This window comes from Pteronotus mesoamericanus, unplaced genomic scaffold (genome assembly GCF_021234165.1).
Source record: "Pteronotus mesoamericanus isolate MK-2021 breed Mesoamerican mustached bat unplaced genomic scaffold, CSHL_Meso_final scaffold_54, whole genome shotgun sequence".
NCBI lineage: Eukaryota > Metazoa > Chordata > Mammalia > Chiroptera > Mormoopidae > Pteronotus > Pteronotus mesoamericanus.
In genome coordinates this window covers 6,136,017-6,145,338 of record NW_026555321.1, presented here as the reverse complement: position 1 = coordinate 6,145,338, position 9,322 = coordinate 6,136,017, and the positions used below count along the sequence as shown (strand labels likewise).

Genomic DNA, 9,322 nt, shown 5'->3' with positions numbered 1-9,322 from the left:
AGAGGCTAAATTTATAGCATCTAAGTTTTCTTAAAGAAGCAAGAGATAAAATTTTACTAAGCACCATGCTTAAGTTATATAAAATAGTCTCTGAATAGAATCACATTTTATCCAACAGCAATTCTTTAGGGAGTGATAAGATAATATGAAATATTTTAACAAGGGAAATAGAAATATTAAAAATAATCAGAGAGAATTTAAGTGAACTGCACCTACAAGAACAAAGTAAAACACTTCACAATTTTATAGTTTCATGAAGAGCAACTGGGTTTGTCCTATCTGAATATATCTTAAGCTCATAGGTGAAGCCAAGTTCACTGGGTGGACCAAAAAAGGGACACACCCTAAACCTGACAAGATGAGGGGAGGCGTTGGCGGAGGGGGGTGGGGGGCTGCGTGGCAGGTCTTACAAACTCAGAGACCTAACGTAACCCCATAGGAAGGTCTGCAATTTAAACTCCCTAACTACGAGTGAGTCATGGAGGGTAGTCTTGTCCCAGGCCAGGATCTTCCTTGAGGAAGGTTAATCTTGACCTTAACTGAGCCTGTCTGTTTATTGTCTTTTTGCCTCTAAGGTAATTTACCTCTGGAATGACAGAGTAACCCCCTTTTCTTCAGACCCCTCAGGGCACAACCTCCTACCGAAACACAAGACCACAGAACCCCTCGGTGTTATCTTGTTTCCTGCATACCATCTCTACGTGCTGTAACTGTTGTTAACCAGCCCATATCGACCAATGTAAAAGAAGTATGTGTCCATTGTTTTACTCTTTATCCAACCTCAGAGAGTTCTCCACTTTGCTCTCTTCCGCCCCCCAAACCTATCACCAATAGATTTCATGTAACCCCCATGTATCTCCTCCTTTGATTCTAATGTATAAAATAAAGGTGCAAAACTGCCATTTTCTGGAGCATTTTCTCAATCCACTGAGATTTTGCTTCCTGGCGATTGTCATCAGTTTACCCCACATAAACTCATACAAATTCTCTTCAGGTTTGGACGTTTCTCATGTTGACAACTGGTATTTAGAACATTTTCTCATATATGGGACATAATTTTTTTTAAAGATGTGATTTGGGCCACAGGCCTATTTCTTAGAAAAAAAAATTTTTTAGATTGTTTTCAATTATTTAATCTGAAAAGATTTGGATGTACTGAAATAATCCACAAAATTCTAATGTTGATGTTAGCAGAGATGTGGGCTCTCCACGCTTGACTTCATGCAGCAAAGATATCACCACGCCAGTCCAGGTGATTTTGAGAGTACACCTATTAAAGCTGGGGACAGAAATAAAGGAAGGTCTTAAGATAGATGAGGTAAAATCAGAGCGACACAAATGAGCCTAGGTGGAACTGCCTTGGCACTTTTGAAAGAAAGTCGCAGAGGCAGAAGTGAGCCAGCTGGGCTGTGTGGACTCAGGAAACAAGTTACCAAGGCAAAAGAAAGGCCCTTGGAGAAAGAAAACTAAGATATGCACCTTAAGAAAGAAGAGGGGCCCTGGCCAGTTAGCTCAGTTGGTTAGAGTGCCATCCCTATACGCCAAGGTTGCAGGTTCGATTTCTGGTCAAGGCACATGCAAGAATCAGTCAACAACTACATAAATAGGTGGAATGGTAGGTTAATGTTTCTCTCTCTCCCTCTCTCTCTTTCTCCTCCCTTCTTTTCTCTCTCTCTCCAATCAATAAATAAAAATTTTTAAAGAAAGAAAGGTGGAAATATACAGAAGTGCTTGAGAGAGACAGACAGACAGACAGAGAGCATGAGCTCAGTCACACTGGGCCTTTTGTCTTAAGAGTTTTTATCTGTTTTCTAAAGGCAGAAATTTTAGGGGCGGTCTAGGGACTATCTCAATAGAATATTCATCAGCTTTCTGGGTGTGTCCTTGAAGGGTTGTGGTCTCTGCTGGTTGGTTGGCACTAGGGTAGGAGGTCATTAGCCATTGCTTCTGCTCCTGATATCAGCCATGGCATCACTTTGCTACTTTTCTGGGCCTGAAGCTGAAACACAAACTATAGATGTTATGTATAGTGTGAGCAAAATTCTATCTCTGTGGTCAACAGACCTGAGATTTCGTTCCTAAGATTATTCGATGCTTATCAGAACATCATTGTCCTGAGGGCTGAATGCTTAAAGGAGTGGTCATTCAAGGGAGATGGAGGCAGGGGAGTCAGGCTGCTGGCTGGGGCCGGTTTGAATCAGCCATCTGTCTCAGTTTCCCCATTCCACTTGCCAAAGCATTTTCCTAGCTTTTTACTATCTTGTCTCATCAGTAGCTTTTAAAAGGATACTTGGAGATTGACTCAAGAGGAAAAAACTGATATAGGAAATGAATTTCCCCATAAGTAAAAGTTTTCCAAGGTAGTACGGTTTACATAGCCCGCAGAGTACCTTTTGCTTCAAGACGTGTTTGACGCTTCCAGTCTCTGAATTCTGACGTGCTGCTTTCTCTGTACTTGCACCAGAAGTAGTATTCTTTGTCTTTCGGGTGTTGGTGGTGAATATGCCTTTTTAGCGTATTAAAATGGCTGTTCCCAAAGATCTATTCTTTGCAGGAATGCCTGTGTGAGAGCTGCATGGAAATCCCCATCCAGCCGTCGCATTGCCTTGTAGTCACATGCCCTGTAATGCATGCTTCCAGATGGCTGTTGAAAAGGCGAATGTGTACTGTCCCTTCAGTTCCTGCTCGGTCTCTTCATGGACTCAGTACCATACCCAAGAAATTCTCTTATTAATAAGGAACTGTAGGAAATAGTTCAAAAACACTATCCAAAGGAGTGCAAGCTTAGAGCCACTGAGCAAGAATCAGAAGAAATAATTGATGATTATCAACCAGTTCTCTTTTAAGTGAACCCAGCGAATTGAAAAGAGACTATGAAGAGGAGATAAGCAAAGTGGACACAAAGCAACAAGCCAATGAGGAAGAAGAAGACAAAGCAGTGAATAATACGTACAGAAATTATGGGCAGGAAAAAAAAATTATTTGCAGAGGAGGAAGAAGAAAAAGCAAGACAGAAAAAAAGGAGAAGAGAGATGGAAGAACAGCTAAAAGATGAAGAACTGGCAAGAAAGCTAAGCACTAATATTAATTTCTTTGAGGGAAAAGTCTCAGCTTCTTCCATTGAATTCCAAAAAATCTGATCCAGTCACAACCAAGTTACAAAAGAAAAGCAAAAACAGACAAACAACTACTGGAGATGTTCAGAAGTATTTGTCATCTAAATGTCAATTTGGGTGAGTATCACAGTGTGAAGTTGTACAAGAAGGCAGGAAAAACTCCACGTCTAAGGAGACTGACAGCGGTGATATACAGATACACAGAGCCCTCTGTGACAAGACAGGAACTGAGGAAGATTACCCACACATTCTCTTCAAACATGCCTTGAAATTCAAGAACAAGGGGCAAAGTCTTCAACAGCATCACCTATGCCTCAGGTAGGCACCAATGATACAGAATTGTGCCTTGAAGGAGAAATCAAAGTCGAGACCAAGCAATCATGATAAAGAATTATGTATCATAAATCATGAGGAACCTCAAGCCCGGGTTTCCTGCTCTAGAGAAGCTGCAGTTAAGCCTTGTGGCAAAAGAGAGAGTGTGTGCACTCTATCAGATATAATTGGAAATAACACAGTTGGGACAGAAAAGGAAGTGTGTCGCCTACTGATCAGTAAAGGAGATACTGTCAAAAGAAAAAAATCAGGAGTCTTCATTTGAAGCAGTCAGAGATCCATGCTTTTCAGCAAAAGGAAAGAAAATGTTCCCCACATCTTCGTCAGACCAAGAGTAAACAGAAATCAACTTTACCCCAAAACTATCAGCATTGGAACACCGACTTTTTGAGAGACATACACAAGAAGAACAGGACAGGTTATTAGCAACACAGATTCAAAACGAGGTGAATAAAGAACAAATGAAGCTCAACTGGCAAAAAAGATTCCCCAGATAAGTATGAGTTATGTGCCAGGCCATCACCTGCAGACAAGTTGCTAAGTGGACAGAGGAAGGATTCCAAAGATAGGAACTTAAAGATGTAAACTGATACAGAGGATGCAACACCTCAGAGAGGCCCAAAAAATGAAAATTGGCAACCTTCTGTTAAGATCCACTTGAAACATTCAGTTCAGTTAATGGAAGAAAGGTGCCAAACTCTGCTAGAGAACATTTTATCTAAAAGTGCTCATTCCCTACAGCCTAGTATGTCACAGAAGAGTATTTTCCAGATGTTTCCGAGATGCACAGAGTAATACATGGGTAAAGGGAGTGTTTTGGAATTTAATAAAGCTGGATTGTGACACTCTCTTTTTCTTTATAAATTTTTCCTTCTGCTCTGTGGGCACACTTATAGTCCATAATCGAAGGACTGTGCAATTACGAGGGAGGAATATACAAATGTACTTCTGCCAACGTCAGTCATAAGCAAGGGTCCTGATCCTTTATTAATAACTGTGATATGCTAAGTCAAAAGATAACAGATAATAAAAATGCCTGGGCCAACTCCCAAGGAATCTTCAAATGCCATTCTCTACCCCCCGCCCCCAAATGCATGTTTTATGATCTTTGCTTACCTTTTTGTCCTGACTAGCAAACAAAGCAAGATTATATTATACCAAGTAGTTAAGGAATCAGGTTTAAAATTTGGTTTTTTTTTTCCTACTTTGTCATGTGTTCGTAGATCACTTGAAATGTTTCTTCCATAAAACTAACATAACCTAGTTTTTAACTTTTTAATTACTTTAAGAATTATAGCATTTCCTTTGATTTAAAACAGATTAAGATTAACATGAGATCAGAACAATCAGTTTTCTGGAAAATTAGGATTAACCGACAGGCAGGAAACTAGAGTCATGATGCAAAAGGAGTTAAGAGTTGGGGAAGGCTGAAGAGAGCAAATTAATAATTTGGAAGCACTGGAACTGAGTGGGTGATCAGAAACCATGTCCAGCCCTGGCTGATGTGGCTCAGTGGGATGAATGCTGGCCTGCAGACTAAGAGGTTGCGGGTTCGATCCCGGTCAGGACACATGTCTGGGTTGCGAACTGAGTCCCCTGTGGTGTAAGAAGGGCAACCGATCGATGTTTCTCTCTCTTTCTTTCTCCTTCCTTTCTCCTTTCTCTAAAAATAAATAAATAAAATCTTTAAAAAAAAAAAAGAAATGGAAAAAGAAACTGGCTCCAGAATGGAGTAGCAGGTATAGTGAGGCAGAGCATTTCTCCCTCATCCTTTTGTTGCTAAATGGCACAGAAAACATTCACATTTTACAGCTTGTCACACACTGGTATCTGGTGTCAAAAATCAAAATTAGATACTAAATTATCTGAAATTTGGGAAATTCACATTTCTATTATTCTACTATTTCAGAAAAAAATGGAAATTTACTCTAAGAGAGTTAAATCACAATTTATTATATTGTGGCTACTGAGACATAAATAAATGTGTTTATTTCCTTATAGTATCATTTGTATTGGTAGTGACTTTTACTTGTGGTTAAGGACAGAAATATTATGATCCCTGGGTTTTGCCCTATATTACCCCTCAAAGTTAAATCAGAGGCAATAATTCTACTCTTTCAAATCTAACTTAAAAGACTATTCATCTTTGTTTTATTAATATGGACAACTACAAGCAAACAAAAATTCCGTATTTTGCCACGTATAATGCACACTTTTTGCCCCAATTTTTGAAGGAAAAAGAAGGATGCACATTATACATGGGTAGTACTAATTCCATATCTATATTAATGTTTTTAATTCTTTTATTTATGCTTATGCATTAAAAGTGTAACTCTAGAAAGCAATAACAATATCTGAATGCATAACAATACCCTGGAATATGATAATAGGTTTTGTTCCTAAATATAAATAAATAAATAATTGAATTGAAAAACTGAAACGAAAGATTTTTTCCTGAAAGTTTGGGTCAAAAACATGTGTGTGCACTATACACAGGAGCACATTATACACAGTAAAACATGGCAGTTTTAACAGCAGTTCTGCTGATATCTAGTTATTCATCCTTTTAAGGTAAAAATACAATAAAATGTTCCAGAGCTAAGTCTAGCCTAAATTTCTCAATAGTTTTTTACATTTTTGAGATTTTTTTTCTCCAGATTTTGTAACTGAAATTCTGTTCATCTTTGCATACTTGATGGTATCTACTCCAATATTGATTGGGTAAGTAATTAGGGGTAAAATTCTGATGCCAATTTAAAATTTACTTTGCCCTTTCTCAAAAAAAGGAAAAAAGTGATTGCCTTCTGAGTAATGATGGTGCTGAAATGTAGTCAGAAACTAATACAATTTGTCTAAAATAGACTAAAATATATTTCTCATCAAACTAATATTTTTCTCAGAGCAATTTCACTTTACATTTTAGGGAAGACATTGTTGCAACTCTTCTAATTAAAAGTTATGAAATTAAATCTTCCTGGAATAGCCCATGACCAAAAAGGGGAAAAACCTAGTGTGATGTACTGAGGATTTATATATTTAACCACTGATTTGCCTGTGAACAAGTCTTCCTGAATAAAGTTGGTTTTAAGATAAATTTCAATTTCTCTATTAGTCTTTCTGATAGTTCTACTATGTATGCCTTTTTGTTAGAAAATAGTAAATATTTTGTGTCAGTCATTTAAAAAAATTACTTCTGGCCCACTCCCAAATGAATCACAGAATTTTGTAAAATAAAATTTGCTCTTATTGGAGTTTCACTGAAAGAAAATCCATGTCTTCACTCAAGAATATGCCATGTAACTATTAGTAATAACAAAAAGAAAGTCATCTTAATTATTGATGCCTATGGTCAGTAACCATATTTAGGGGCTTGTCAAACCACAATTTGATGAATATTCTAAAACAATGTACTCAGCTTTTTATAATTTTTGTGCTACTCAACGTTCTCCTATTATTTCCAATACCATAAAACAATGTGAAATGTATAATAAAGTTCAGCAGGGGTTTTTGGTAGAATCATTTTGGTCCAACTTGTCAAACTTTGAAGACCTTAAGAGCTGTCTCAATTACAAGAAGGCTTTCAAATATCTGTATTAATCTTATAAGATTAATTTTTATTTTAAGAGGAAGTCTTATTTTTTAGAACCTAGAATTAATTAACTTGAACTTCCATGATCCAATAGAATTTAAAACCTGGCAAACCATGAAACCCCAGGTTAGGAGTTCAATCATAAAGTACCTGGCACCTGAAAGGCACTCCATGAATACTTGGAGGAGTGAATGGGATGAAAGGGTACCTCCTTGCTAATAAAAGGATGATCTAATTTTGAATTGCAGCCAACAAATGCTATATTGGAAAATTCCTAAGAATATTCAGGTTCACATTTCATCGCGTTGCAAGTGACACCAACTTCCACAGACAGTGTAATAAAAAAGGCAAAATTCCATTAAAGCTATTCATACTGTTTATGATAGGCTTCCGGGGACATTGAGCCCCAGAGTGAGATTAAAAGTTATTATTGGATTTTCTTACTCTGTCCTTAGTGCACAGAAAGAGGAGAGGAAAGGTGAGAAATTAAAATTTTCTACAAACATAAATGCCCTTCTCTCCAAATGTTCGGAGGCTTCCTGAAAGAAAAGTAATCAATAATTAAAGAGTCCAGTTAATCACAAGCTCTGGAACCAAAGAAGATGCAACAGCAAGATCTCTCAAACTGAAGAGATTTTATTTTACAAATAAATCTGAAGCCCATTATAGTGCTTTCAGAGAAAACTAATAACTTGACTGCTCTGGGTTCACACAAGGAAAGACTTTAATTTTTCTCCAACACACTACCTAATATACCGCAATCATTCAGCTAGCCTTGGCCAAGAGACTGCATTTGCCCATAGGTAACAATTTCAGGGTCAGTCTGTGAATTCGGTTTTGCTGAACTTACATTTATATCCACAGTATGGCAGAGAGTGGCTATGAGAATGAGGCTTCATCAATGAATGTTAAGTCCATTGAAACCTACAAAAATCTATAAAATACAAAAACTATATAAATAAATACAGGGTATATATCTATTCCAGAGTGTACGGAAAAGAAGTCAGTATATACATAAATTCACAGAGTGATACTGCTTGTTGGTAACCGTGAAGATTTTAAATACATGGTCATTGGGTTTTCTCATAACTGTTACTAAGGTTCTTTTATGGAAGCAGCAGCGTCTACACTCAGACATTCTCATCAGATACTCAGCCAGCCCAACCAGAGAGAATTTGGAGATAGAAAAGTGGGAAGGCAGGACATACCACAAAGGTATTTTATAGAAAAAAAATGCATTGAGCCCTGACTGGTGTGACCCAGTGGATTGAGTGCCAGCCTGCAAACCAAAGGGTCACCAGTTGGATACCCAGTCAGGGCACATGCCTGGGTTGTGGGCCAGGTCCCCAGTAGGGGGTGCGTGAGAGGCTATCACACATTGATGTTTCTCTCCCTCTCTTTCTCTCCCTTCCCCGTTTTCTAAAAATAAATAAATACAATATTAAGAAAAAAATGTTAAAAATGCATTGAAATAAAAACAGCTCTAAAGGAATCCTATAAGTCATTGGTAAAACAGGACAAAATACTGATTTTGGGAGGACCCATTTTTTTGGCGTGGCCAGCTTCTTCCTTTGGTGTTTCCCTCCCTCCGCTTACAGAGATAGATTTTCAGACTCAGGGCTTTTCCCTGGGTCTGTGTGTACGAAGACCATCCATCTCCAGAACTTTCTTCATCTTTCAAAACTGAAACTCTACACCCGCGAAACAGTATCTGGTCATTTTCCCCCCGCCCCCGCCCCCACCAGCCTCTGGGAACCGCCATTCATCTTTGTCTCTGAATTTGATCATTCCAGGCACCTCATTATGTCATGTATAGAATACATTTTACCACGATAAAAAAATTTTCAGGAAAAAATAAGAAACTATTTGCTCATTTCCATTCCAGCTGCACTCCCCCAGATAGGCCGCCATTGTGTCTTATGCAGATGGTGGCAGTAGCCTCATAACTGGTCTCCCTCTCTGGCTCAAAACACACCTGTGCCCACGCAACTCTCCACTTTCACTCGGAGACTGTCAAAGGTTTCCCAGTTCCCACAGAACCAAATACAAGATCCTTAGATCGCCACAAGGCTAACGCGGGGTCAACCGCCAGCACCCTCCCAACTTACTAAGATGCTGCTCCAGAGGATGACAAACATTGGCAGCGAAAGGTGTGAAGACCACACAGCCAAGTCAAAAAGGCATTCCCACGAAATGCAATGTGTTGGGACAGGAACTGTAAAACACATTTCTAATGACATCCACTCAGCTCTCTGAACCATGGACAGCCACGAAGAAGGTTACT

The 9,322-nt window shown here is 38.5% G+C and overlaps 1 pseudogene; it reads left to right on the top strand.

The window, feature by feature from the left end:
- Positions 1–2,523: 2,523 nt before the first annotated feature.
- LOC129061082 (E3 ubiquitin-protein ligase RNF168-like) lies at positions 2,524–4,244 on the top strand (annotated as a pseudogene).
- The last annotated feature ends 5,078 nt before the right edge of the window (positions 4,245–9,322 follow it).